This window comes from Nannobrachium achirus (assembly GCF_963921795.1).
Source record: "Nannobrachium achirus genome assembly, chromosome: 7".
Taxonomy (NCBI): Eukaryota; Metazoa; Chordata; class Actinopteri; order Myctophiformes; family Myctophidae; genus Nannobrachium; species Nannobrachium achirus.
Window position 1 is genome coordinate 34,210,935 of NC_137816.1, and position 14,400 is coordinate 34,225,334.

The window sequence follows — 14,400 nt, forward strand, 5'->3', positions numbered from 1 at the left end:
TCTATAAGCTCTTGCTATTAAGTGTTGAAAATGTTCCGCCCCAACTCTGTCAGAGTTCCCCTTAAATTTGTTAACAATACAGGCTCTCCTGATGAGCGCAACCTTTGTTTCGTCAATAGCCCTGTGCAGGCTCTAATGGCTTTCACATCCACTAAGGAATACTTCCTTAAGTTGCATGATTCAGATCACTGTCCTGTCTTAGCCGTCTGTCTGCCTGTCACTGTCCTGTCTTAGTCCTCTGCCTGTCTTACTGTCACTGTCCTGTCTTAGTCCTCTGCCTGTCTGACTGTCACTGTCCTGTTTTAGTCCTCTGTCTGTCTGACTGTCACTGTCCTGTCTCTGTCCTCTGTCTGTCTATCACCCCCCCCCCCTTCCCCATGGATCAACACCTTATCGTGGTGGGGAGGTTTGCGTGCCTTAAGGATCCCACGAGCTATACCAGCTGGAGTCTTGCACTCCTGCCAGCGTCACGCTTGCCGGACAGGTCAAAGGAGAGAGGCCAGACTAAGATTGATCCACCCCCCCCCCCCCCCCCTTCCTTGCATTCTGATTTTCATTGCGGGTCTGGCAGAACCAGGTGACCTGGTCTAGTTTTTTAACATTGCAACTTTTCAGGAATAGAAAGCCTGCAGTTTCTATTAGCTTGGATTCCCCATCGATGATGTCACTGGTGGATGGATTTGACCCGCCCACAGCTCTCCTATGAGACCCAGATTGAGTAGAAAAAAATTGTGCTATTTTATCATGAACATTAGTGAGGACCTATTATATGAAGACAGGTTGAAAAGTGGTGAAGTCCTCCTTAAGTACAGTAATTGGGTAAACGTACTTAGTTACTTTCCACCACTTGGGGGGCTCCAAACAGACTGTGTGATGGTGGTGGTGGTGGAGGGGAGATCCCTGACAGACTTACAAACCAATCCGGATGACGTCTCTGGGCCTCTCAGTGGGGACACACATTTCATTCTGTAGTGGAACACAATGCAAAGATCTCATTGTGCCCGCCCGGATTGGCACCAACAGCAATCAGTTGTTTCAGATTTATTAGATAGCCAAGGAAATTAATTTTGCTCTGAAATGCACGGTCGGAAATTAGACGGAGAAATTGTGTGAAAGAATCTGTGATTGTTTTCCCCCCGCACACTATCCCTCCGGAGGTGCTGATAACTGCTGATCTCCGCGACACCATTAATGAAAAACGTATTCAGACTCAGGGAGGAGAAGGGAAAAAAGCGATGTTGTAATTAACTTGGCTGTCTCCCCAGTCCTTGACATGGTTTTAGCCAACCATTAACACCACCCCAATACCCCAAAATACTGGACTTAAAACCCCAGGAGTCAGTTGGCTGCTGACCCAGGAAGTGCTCTCCTGCGTTGTAGTGTTCCAGGTCACATGACCAGGGTGCTGGACCTTCATAGAGCTGAAGATTGGGTCAGCCTTCTGCAGAGCCCTGATAAATAATAGTTTCTGTCACATTCATGCATGTACAGTATATAGTGTCCCCTAAAGCTAACCAGACATTTTATTTGATTACAAGATTTTATTGATTCCTATAAATAGGAACTTAAAGTATACTATCTTAATAATTCCAAGCCGGAACACAATCCATTGATTGATCTTTAAAATAAACATGTTCTGAAAATCTACGCGGCCCACCCATCTGACCACTTAACTGGAGTCTTCCACGTTCAAGTTGTCAGATGGGTGGGCTGTGAATTGTTAAGAGATTTTCAGAAAAGGTTGGGAACCACTGTCTAAACACTCCCAGCACAGTTACATGTTCATAATGTTTTAATCCATAAATGGAATCTACCATTATCATATAAGCCACATACATCTAAACACAATGTAAATCATTATACTGTAAATGGTGCTATGGGCACACAGGATACAGAACACAGAAGAATATAGTACAAATGCAACCAATGGACCCGTAACTGAGCTAAATTAACATTGAGTTTGTTTGTTTTGTTTAGTTGTTGCCTCAGCCTGTATTTTTGGTTATAATTTCACATTATTTGCCCTAGTGGCCACACTTCCTTATTACCAAGCCCATGATCACATCTAGCAGCTGTTAGACAATACAGTCTCCATATCTTCACTGTCAGGGGGAAGCCTTGTATGTCCAAAACTGTAATGGGGAAATAGAACCTGTGTTCCGATGGATCCACTGTAGTCATTATTTAGTCACAAGCTCTTGTTAATATTTGTTCATTGGTATAATATTTATAAAACCCACTGACAGACTCAACCACTTACACTTTCACTTGAAAGAAATTTCAATAAAAAACAATGTGACACGATGTACAATACAATGGGGCATTCTTTTACACAAAGAATCATAGAAAGTGAAAATGGAGATACAAGGTTTCTACCCGACCGCAACAATACAAGACAATTGACTGTGGAGAATAACTGTTTCACATTTTCAGCCCATCTCATTGTTTATTGACCATGAATAAATGACAGTGCTGAAGCTATACTGTACAAAATAAGTTGTATTGGAAGTCCATTTTGAGCAGGCTTGTTGTGCTGTTGTCAAGGTGAAATTCTTTGCTCACGTGTCATAGTCTGCTCTCGCCCAAGATTTGGAACTCGACCTTGCACATTCAACACTGTGGCCAGTTCAGCACATTAAATTATTCCTTTATATATATGATAATGCTTTTCAGTGTGTAGCGGGAATGTTTGCATTGAAGCGTTTGCATCTGTCGTGGTGTTTTTCCAGTGGCATAACCTTGATGACATGCCGGTGCGTTTTGTGATTGTGTGTTATTTGTTGCTCTGCCCAGAGGGTGTGAGCCGGTCTAAAGGGATGACCATCTCTCCCAGTTTATTTTCTCTCCTCAGTGTCTCACAGGCAGATGCAGCCCAGGCGCTTTGCAGGGAGGGGGAGTACTCCCATTCTTTTAGTAAAGTAAATGTAGCATTGCCACAATATAAAAAAATACTCTGTTAAAAGTAAAAGGCCTGTGCACAAAATGTTACAAAAGTAACATTTTGTAAAATGCAAAAGTATTGGCATCAAAATGTACGTACAAAAGTAAAAATGCCCAAATCTTTTAAAAAATATCTGATTTACAAGCTCACAGAGTGTCGAATCACAACGCGTTGTGAGCTTGAAGATCAGCTATTTCTGAATAGCCAAAGTATAAAATGGGCTTAATTAGTTAATGTATGTTCATAATTTTTTGTATTAAGCACTGATGAATGGAAATACTCAAGTAAAGTAAAAGTACCTAAAGCAGTTACTTTTCACCAGTGTTTATAGGCAGAGGCAGCCCATGCAGGCGGCGTGCAGAAATAGAAAGTCAGTCTACCTCCCTCAGCTATCAGCGAGCTGATAACATGTTCACATTGCAGGCCATCTTACTTCAGTGCTCAGGGAGGTCGCGGGATTGAATTTAAATACGCAATTTTGTATTGTTATTATTATAAACATTGCACACACCTTCCACGGCTAAATCCTGACCCGTCCCCCAAACAGTGACTCACTCAGATAGATGTAAACTCTCTCTCTCTCTCTCTCTCTCTCACCCTCTCTCTCACGAGCGTGTGCGCGTGACTCAGAACATCATACAGCACTACTACAAATGTATACACACAGGGGTGTCGCACCAAATTCTGGGCCCTGGGCACAAGGATTCACTTGAGTTATTTTGTGCTTTAACTATTGAAAAATAGCAGATCTACAAGCTCACAGCGCGGCACCGAGTGCTTCGCTGCGAGCTTGTAAATCTGCTACTTTTGAAAAAACATAAAAATGTGTGTAAGTCTTTAAAGGTTTTTTGAAAAACCTATGTTTTTATGACTTTTCAAAAATAGCTGATCTACAAGCTCGCGCTGTGAGCTTGTATATCTGCTATTTTTCAATAGCTAATGTATACAATAATTAAGACGCCTCCACCTTGGGCCCTGGTAACTCAGTCCCACTTTTCCCCCCGTTGTGACACCCCTGCTCACGAGCGTCTGCGAGCTTGTATATCTGCTATTTTTCAATAGCTAATGTATACAATAATTAAGACGCCTCCACCTTGGGCCCTGGTAACTCAGTCCCACTTTTCCCCCCGTTGTGACACCCCTGCTCACGAGCGTCTGCGCGCGACTCAGAACATCATACAGCACTACTACAAATGTATACACACACACACACACACACACACACACAAGCATACTCATCCCTGCCGGATACCCGCTCATTCATTCAGTCCTATCTCCCTTCTTTTCACCACTGTGTTCTTGTCCTCCATCAAGGCTGTGTTCCACCATTTTACCAGGGATTGTGAATGCAAATTGGAAGAAACACTGATCAGAACTTATTACAAAATGGAGCCTTAGCTTAGAGAAAAGAAATAGTGCATCAGTATGAGAGGGGGTAATGGGAGGGGCTGGGGAAAGCCTGAGCTAGGTGGGGGGGTGGGGGGGTCGCTCAGTGGCGGGGACGGGAAAATTAGATTTTTTTTTCATGGGGTGTATAGAGTGGGGAGGGTGGAATGGGGTGTGGGGTTCAGTAATGGTTGCCTCACTGTATTTTTATACATACGGAACAAGAAAAATGAAAATGACTTGCGAATAGGTTGGCCCCCATATATTTCCTTTTTTTTGTGAGCGTGTCTGTCTGTCTGTCTGTCTGTCTGTCTGCAGCTTTTTCTCTGTCTCCATTTAACCATTTTCAAACTGGCAATGTAGGTGAAATTCATAGATTTAAAAAAACAATCTTCAAAAATGGAGCATTGTGAGCTTGTAGATCGCAGTTTTTGCACAACTTATAAAATAGGTTCTTAAGTGGTTAACTCACCCCTACCCCCCCATCCTTCTGCCCCCCCCCCCCCCCCCCCCTTTCACTGGCTGAACCCCAAGGTTATGGCTCGTCTGGACATCTAATCAGACAAAGCCTCTGCTGCGTTGGCTGCATGTTGTGTTGTGTTGTGTTGCTTCTCATCTCCACTAGGGATGGGACGATAAGCGATATTGCCGTTTATCGTGATAAAAAACACTCGCGATTATCGTATCGTGGAGATTTAATTTACCGTCCTCCGTCATGCACTGGGATCAATTCGCCTTTTATTTGCCGAGCTGCATATCCGGTAAACCCTCTAGAATTGGTGAAAGGTACTTATAATATACGTACTTGATAGTCTCTCTTTCACTCTATATCAAATGTCTTTGCCAAAAAATCTCACAATCCTTGTGAGCTTGTAGATCGGCTATTTTTTGGCAAATGTTCCGCCCCAGGATAATGGATCTTGATTATGGTGATAATACCATAAATCGCGATTTCTTTTGTCACAATAATCGTGATATGACAATTTCATATCGTCCCATCCCTAATCTCCACAGCGTACACACACACACACACACACACACACACACACACACACACACACACACACACACACACACACACACACACACACACACACACACACACACACATACACACAGTTTGTCCTGTACCAGCCATTACACATTCAAGTCTTCGTCCAGCCTACCGCATGTCCTGCTGTGACAAATGAACGTGACCTTGAAAGAAAGAGAGATTGAAATACAATGATTCTTTTTTCTTTTTCGTATTTTTTCGTGTGTTTTTTTATTTTTTATTCATTCTCTCCCCCCATAGCCTTTGTGCGACAGGAAATGCACCCTCTCTCTCTCCCCACGTCTGATATAGGTACGAGTTTGAGCGTTTGGAATTGATTGAGGCAAAATGGAGGCAGAGGCTACACATGTGAGCCATTATGGGTAATTTAGGCAGTTATGTCTCTTGTCCCTTTGACCTAAAGGGATCATTTTTTGCACCTTGTTAGAAACAATAAAAAAAGAGCAAGTTCCTTTTGAATTATACGCCCCCCCCCCCCCCCCCCCCTTGTCGGGATTCATTTTTGAAACTATTTTCTTTGCCCTGATGTTTGAGAATAAATGAGGATTAACTGTGGCATGTCATTTTTGAAAATGTCCTGCACAATTCAGTGAGAGAGGTGGGGTGTACAGTATGCATGTTCTCTTTTTGACAGAAATCAGTGCACAGGATCTACAGTATGTAAGACAACATCAGGTTCACCAACATCAGTTTCACCAAACCAACGAACTGATTGCAACTGAATCTCTTCACTCATTCTTTTATACAGTGTGTACGTATGTTACAGAACATATGGATTTGCTATGGACAAAAACAGTGGTTCTCAAAGTCGGGTCCAGGGACACCCAGGGGTCCTTTCAGAGGATTACAGGGGGTCCCCAATGAAATGAGTTAATATAGCAGTTTAAGCGCTGTAACCTTATTCTATACATAGTATTTGAAAATTGCCTGTCTACAAGCCCCAGTGGTGTCATGCAAAAAAGAAAAGACAAATCTGTAAAACATTTGAATAACTTTTTAACGATTTTAACAACATAAATCTTCTGATGAAGGTCCCTGTCACAAAATATTTTCAGATGGGGGTCCACTGCCAATATCAATCTAGGGGTCCTATACATAAGAATGTTTTGGTCACTGGATTAGAAGAATACACAGTGAAAGCTGTTGAAAAGCAGCAAACAGAGACTGATGTCTCTCCACCACTATCTCCCCCTGTTTCCTACTAGCAGACACCCCCCACCCCCCTTTACAGAAGCAGCGTCCCGCAGTACCCACGCCTGGCCAGTAGATGGTGTGCCTTGTTCAGGTTTGCCCGGTAAACACTTGCAGAAAACCTTGCTTGCTCACCCGTGACTTGTGAAAGCGCTCTGGGGTAGGCCTCCCCTAACCTATCATCCTACAGCCCCCTCGACACCCCTCTGAGCACCCCCTTTCCATCTCCCCCATTGCCCCCCCCCCCCTCTCCCATCCAGGGGGGCAGAGTCACAGAGGTGGCAGTTCTAACAAGCTGCCGGGGAACTGCGCCGCTCAAATGAGCCAAATCAAAGAGAAAAAGGGGGAGTGGGGATAGGTAGCGCCATGAGCCCCCCTGCAGAGAACAGGCCATTCTGATGAATATGAAATGAATTTGTATGGCCTGACACGATAAGCCCAGGGATAACCCACTGCTCCGTCGCCACGTTTGCCACGACGCCCCTTCAGACGCTTAATTCCAGACATTAAGGCATACACAACATTATTGTCAACAAATGGCGTCCGACTGACATGATGGTCTTTCTGGCTTGATTGTCATATTTGCTTTAACCTCTTTAAACCTTCTATTGTTAGTAAACTGGACATAAGTTGCCTCTGTACTTAATGTAAGCTTTTTCCCCTCTACACTAAATCCAAAAATAGCCACTCTACAAGCTCACAAGGCGGTGCGACGCCTGAAAGCTTGTAGATTTTCCATCTTTGCCACATGTTCCCCCCCAGAATATGGATTCTGGAGTTCAAATGTGTAGGTGAACCTCTTAAGCATTCACCCTTCTTTAAAAGAAAGAAAGAATGAAAGAAACATTATTATGCTGCTCATTTGAGGTGTGTCTGTGAGTTGCACGTCGGCAGGACCATGGCGTCTGTTTTGTTGTTTATGAGATGCAGCAAGCAGCACTGCGATCCGCTTCTGCGCTGCCATGTCTGTTCACATCCCCATCTGTGAAGAGAGAGAGTATAGGGTACAGGGATGATTTAGGCACCGCCAGGGGTGTCGCACCAAATTCTGGGCCCTGGGTACAAGGATTCACTGCGGCCCCCCCATGAATGTAATTCATAGGGGGAGGGGGTTTATTTAATTTGCATTATTTTGTGCTTTAACTCTTGAAAAATAGCAGATCTACAAGCTCCGAGTGCCGCGCTGCGAGCTTGTAGATCTGCTATTTTTGAAAAATCGTGAACATTTGTGCAAGTCTTTGAATATTTCAAATCCTTCTAAGGTTTTTTGAAAAACCTATTTTTCTATGTCATTGGTGCTCAAAGCTTTTCATGTGAAGGACCCCCAAACTTATATGTATTTGCCCATGGACCCCATCTCAAAATATTTAGTTCCAAGGACCCCCCCCCCCAGAAGAAAATTTGAGTTAAAAAATACGTATTCAAAGATTTGCACACATTTTCACGACTTTTCAGTGCCGCGCTGCGAGCTTGTAGATCTGCTATTTTTCAATAGCTAAATAATTAAAGCCCCTCCACCTTGGGCCCTAGTAACTCAGTCCCACCCCCACCCCCCCCCCAAGTAGGTCGGGAGTGGCTTATTGTCGGTATCAGCCGGTAACACGCGGGAGTCTGTCCCCGTTACAATGCGCTAGACCCCTGGGAGATGGACTGCTGAGGTGGAGCGCCACACCTACCATCAGCTCCCAGTACTTGCCGCACGACTTGCCAAGCCGTGCTACTCATACGCTGAGTTGGCGGTGCCCGGAATCGAACCCATGACCTTGCGGTTCAAAGGCGAGAGCTCTACCGACTGAGCTACCCCCGCACCACAACACTGCTGAGATCTCTTGGATTCAGTGTCTTGGTTGGACTCTGCATAAATAGGAGAGTCCTTCCTGTCTCATTCTCTTGTGCTCCATGAGGTACCCCCCCCCCCAAACCCCTCTTCATCCCTCATCACTCTTTCTCCATCTCTCCTCTGATTCCTGGTCTCATTTGGCCAGTATGGCTGCTATATCCTTCCGCATCTCGCGTCTCAGTCGGGCCGTCCCCCTGGGGTCCTTGATGAGATGGCGTCGGGTCACCCAACAAAGAGAAAATATATAGAATCATGAAAAAAAGCCATGTTCTGTCCCTCCCTATCAGCCAGACTTAGTCTGTCACCTCAACACATACGTCAAACACGCGCGCACGCACACACACACACAAACACGCGTGTGCAAGCACACAGGCACGCACGCACTCACGCGCGCACACGCTCGCTCGGATACACTCTTACAGCTGCTGCACACTTCATTTAACACACATAGATGCAGGGCTTTGTGCTTTTCTTAAAGCCCGAAAACAAGGAAGTGTATAGAAAATCTAAAAGCCGGCGTTATCATTTATGGTCACAAATGCTTCTGGCATGGAGGGAGTGCCATTGAAATTGCTCATCCAAGAGAAGGGAATGGGAAACATTGTGTATAATAATGTGAATAGTAATGCTTCAGCTTTATGTTCCCCATTTTGTCTCTACTCTCTATATCTGCACGGCCTTAGAGCCCCGAAACTAGATTTACAATGATTTCACAATTTAGCAGGAGCTAATGCAAAAAATGACAATATCTGGAAGCTTTTCTCTCCTTTCTCTTCTTTCTTCCACTCTCGTGTGTTTAGTCTCCTTCGGCTTCAGTGGGTCTAAAGAAATGCAGCTTGAAGATGGCTTCACATCAGGCCCTTAGCCCTTTTCTCACAAAGATGTTCTTTTTTAGTAGGCTACATGTCTGACCACAGGAACCCTGCAAACATGTGGCACCTACTGTTGGAATATTCTGCCATGTTTTCTTTTTCTATTGGTTTGTAGTATATTTATTTTATTTGACCACTTCAACCCTATCTCTTACGTGTGACGGTGTCACAACTCGATGCTGGAACATTATGTCAGGCCCATAACTAGGACACCATTGAAAGTTGTTGATTATGACTAATACTATAGTATTAGGAATACTATTTATCATCCATAGACAAAGCAATTAGAATTTCTGTATTACTTTTTTTTTATTCATGGTTATTCAATAGACATTGTGATGTTTTTAAGGGGGCTCTGTAAATGACCAAAAAAACAAAACCATAAATAAATACTAGCTCTTTAAATCTGCTTTGCGCTTCACTATCCTTCCCTGGGGATAGACACTGGTGGATTTTCAGCAAGGTGTTGTTGACCTCCCGTGGCCTCTCTCCAAGCGGTTGGGCAGAGTGTTGGATTGGCTCGGTAAAAGTCCCAGCCTCAGCTGTGACTCTCTCCCAGGCTCAGGGAAAAAGGAGCGATGTCCGTGCTTCCCCTGTGGCCTGCCCCGCTAGATCCATGTGGATAGGTGTTTATTCTTCCTTTTTAGCTAGACTCCGAGGTCTAACTCTGTGGTCTCACTATACTACTGCACCTCCCTCGTGTAGGGAAATATCTTGTTCTGGGAGCTTCAGCATGCTTGTGGAAAGTTTTCTTTGATGGCGCAACATGTGCTCAGGTATTCATTATCAGCCAGACATGTAGAATAGCTGCGAAAAAGGACATTGTTATGCATGTTGATCCTGTTTGGCAAGTCATTTCTGAATGCCTTTGTGAGTGTCGTCTTCAAACTCAGTACTGCAGGTGTTTTTTCTTTTTCTTTTGGGTTCTTTTCTTTCTGAATGAACACAATAAAAGCAATCTCTCCATAAAGCCACTCCAAAATGGAGTGAACGGACAAAGGGGTTTACAGAAAATCTGGGACACAGCAGAATCCAAGCTGCCCCTCTGCTAACCTTCTCTCAAACAAACACAGCAGCCATTTCCTCCCGCTCTCCCTGGAGCCCCTCGCCCTTTGCTGAAGCACCAATTCAGCCAGCCGTGCGGGGCACAGGTGATGTGACGCATGCCATTTCTATCCTATTTCACTCCCCTCTAAAACAGCCCTGTTATCCACAGCAACTTAACAGGATTCATACAATCCACATTTGCCCATAGGAGTGGGTTCATTACATTTACAGTATATCTTGATAAACTTTAAAATAATTTGTGCGAATCAGTGACTTTGTTACTGATCGCTTCATTGATTAATAAGTAGATATATTTTACATGTAATTGTGAATAAAAAATCTGAATAAGCTGAAAATGTGTTCAGTGCAATTAATTGTTATTATTTTACTGTTCTGAGATTTGTTTGGGTAAAAAAAAAAAGTCAAAAAAGTGGACAAAAATTATCTAAATTGAACATTTATTAAAATGTTGTGGTTTTATTCCATACAAATATGATAAAAAAAAAAAGTAATAATTGTTTTAACTTTCTGAAAAATTAACAGTACAGTGTGCATACCTGTACATATTTTTCTATTTTAATGTTTTATTATCCAAACTAATGTGAAGGACTTTCCAGTCTGGCGGTGTATTTAATGTATAAATGCATGTGGTAGGAATCATGTGAGCCCAGTGAGAGAGCTGAAAGTGGAAAAGGCTGTTGGGTTTACGGTTTACACCCTGGTCAAACTGCCAGAGTCTGATCGTCTGATCGCACTCAATCCCATGCGTGTCCCTACACTAAAACCTATTGTCATCTTCTGACCACAGCCGTGTTATGTAGAGAGAACTACCATCCAATCCAAGAAAATGTCAAATGAGAAAATAAATATAGCCCATTACAGTATGTGTAGACATTTTTGAAGCGACCAATTATTTTAATTCAGCAACAAGATTTTATAAACTTTCCCATCTTTATTGTTTTGTCATAATGCAATTAGAGAAGGACCTTTATTTTATTTATCCTATTTCATAACTTGGCAAATCATTTTCCAAACATAAATATTTTCTTTGAATAATTTTGCAATTAATGAAATTAAGTCATATTATTCATATTTTAATTCCATGTAGAATGTTCTGGATTGCCTGTATGTCCTGCTTGTGGTTTGTTTTGGTGGCTGAGGGGGAAATGCATTGCTTTGTTGTTCTTGTTTTGCTCCATGATAAGGGTGGGGTACTACTGGGGGTCTGGGGCTGTGGAGGACAGTGGGAGGGAGGGGGCTGGCGTGTCTTTATTTATTTTTTATCCTCTCTCTCCGTCTTCTGACATATCTGGATTTCTCATCTTCTGCCTCCTCTTTGAATAGAAATAAAAAGTGTGTGTGTGTGTGTGTGTGTGTGTGTGTGTGTGTGTGTGTGTGTGTGTGTGTGTGTGTGTGTGTGTGCGTGAGCGGGGGGGGGGGAGTTGCTTTTTCCCCCCTCTCTCTCTCTCGCCTTACCATTTTCATCAGCTGCTCTGATAGCCATGAATCTTGTCACTCATGTTTTTCATCAGCTCATGTCCATGGAGCGTGTGGCGAGTCCCGGAGATGGCCGCTGAGACCAATGCAACCAACGGCCAGCCGGAGACACGTGCGGCAAGCAAGAGAAACACATGAACACATGTATGTACGTACGTACACACACACACACACACACACACACACACACACACACGCACACACTCCACCCCAGCTCACATCTCATCCTCTGCCTCTATGAGATCAAGCTGAAGTGGTGTAGTTACACAAACAACCGCCGCAACAAAGTCCTGGGATAAAGCACGGTTGCGAACTATGTCTGTCCTCTTCTAAATTACATCAACCGCACAACTAGTACGTTTCAGAGGTGAACTGAATGGACAGCCAAAACGTGGAACAGTGTGCGCACTTGACAAAAACACAGCTTACACACAGACCTCCGTAAATATCAATTTTCTACAGGCAAAATGTGTGTTTTCTTTCTTTTAGACATGCAAGATGTGTTTTCTCATGAAATCTGGTTAAGAGAGTAGAGAACAAGAGAACAGAGGGTGTACTATGGTGTTTCCCTCGTATGGCAGGAACCAGTTACTACGTATCAGCCGCGTTCCTCTCTGCATCTGGGTTCTGCTGCTTGTCAGTTTAGCTCCAGTTGTTTCACATGTGTGCCATGTTCCTTTTTGTTGTAATCTTGTCTGCCTCCTGGATGCTTTGTTCCTTCAAACTCCAACTTGACATTGTTTTCCCTCCTTATGTTCAAGGCTGGAATGATTGGCTGTGACAATGTAGGTATCTCCCTCCATCCTTTAAGAAGAAGAGAGATGGCCTTTCAGACAGCTGTCATTTATCGTTAGCCATGTCCAATTCTCATCACATAATTTGATTTCTTATAGCTTTTTAAAAAAAATGCTTTTTCATGCAGAAATACAACGAATGGCATTTCAAAACTGCAGGAAATGTAAAGCACATTTCCCCTGACCCCAAGCTCTTCTCCCCCCCATGCATGAAATTATAATCACGTTGAACTTGCGGTTTTAATTGTAGTGTAATTGCCCTAATTACTTGAATATCTCATGCATGATTAAGATAATTAGCTTAGCGTTAAATACATTGACTTCTTTTTAGTCAAACAGGCAGAAATGCCCTTGATTAGTTAATGATATTAATTATATTCAGTGATACACCAGGTAGAGTTGTGAAAATTCCCACCTGCAATCTGTCTCATACCCTTAATGAAAATCACTATAGATGAAGACGTGCTTGTTAATTCCTTATCACATAATTAATTAGACACCTCATACTCACAGTCCATATGTGAATTGTGAATAATTTCAATGCAGTTTTTGTTCTTTTGTCTACATTCTTATGAAAAAACGCAATAGTTTTCCATTTTTCTCAGAGAACTTTTGGCTTCTTTTAAAAGAACATTTTAACGACGACTTTTCAGCAAGGGGTCTTTAAAACACATTAGGCCATCACATTTCCATGTCATTGATTTGGAGGTCAAATAAGAACAGTGTCGTAAGCTTCTCCACAAATTAATACTTCTTGCTCAGTAGAATCCATTGAATTTCCTGGTATGAATGTGACTTGGTATTTCTTTAATTCTAATTCCTCGTTAAGCGTAGCTGCAGACCAAGACTGGCCTAATGTCCGTCTCTCTGATGAGTGAGCGTCTGGAAACTGTAGCTTGAATAAGGTCAGCATGCCTGGAATGGAATGGGACCAATCACAGTGGTTAGCCTTTATTGGATCTTAACCACTTTAGAACATCATAAGTTTGATACGGCCTGCGGTCCGAAAAGCTAGCAATGTTCAGAAAATCATGGAGTCGGCTGTCTATGCGTTTATGCATCATCCCCTTCTCCACCCTCCATCTCTCTTTCTCTCTCTGTCTGCAGTCAGATGGGGTAGAGTCAGTTTTACTGTCACTACCTGTGAAATTGTATTCCAGGAAGATGGATCCTTTCTCTTATATTCATGACATCCAGGGAAGCACAGTCACCTCCAGAACCCGTTTAATATGGATGCTGTGGAGGCGGACACACACACACACACACACACACACACACACACACACACACACACACACACACACACACACACACACACACACACACACACACACACACAGGTACACACACGGGTACACACACACACGCACACACGTGGGTACACACGGGTGCACAAAAATGGGCGCTCACACACGGACACACACGTGCACACAAGTAAATACACTCTAGCATACATGTGCATTAGCGCGCGCGCGCACACACACACACACACACACACACACACACACACACACATACACACACACACACACACACACACACACACACACACACACACACACACACACACACACACACACACACACACACACACACACACACACACACACACACACACACACACACTTTTTTGCCCCAAAGACAATGCATGGCTGGTGTTTTGCCTGGGCTGATGATGCAGACTGTTAGTGACAGTAGTGCTCTCAGTGGGGTTGATGCTTCACAACACAGCACTGCCATGTTGTGTAAATCCTCCATCTCTCCTCATTGAGAACATG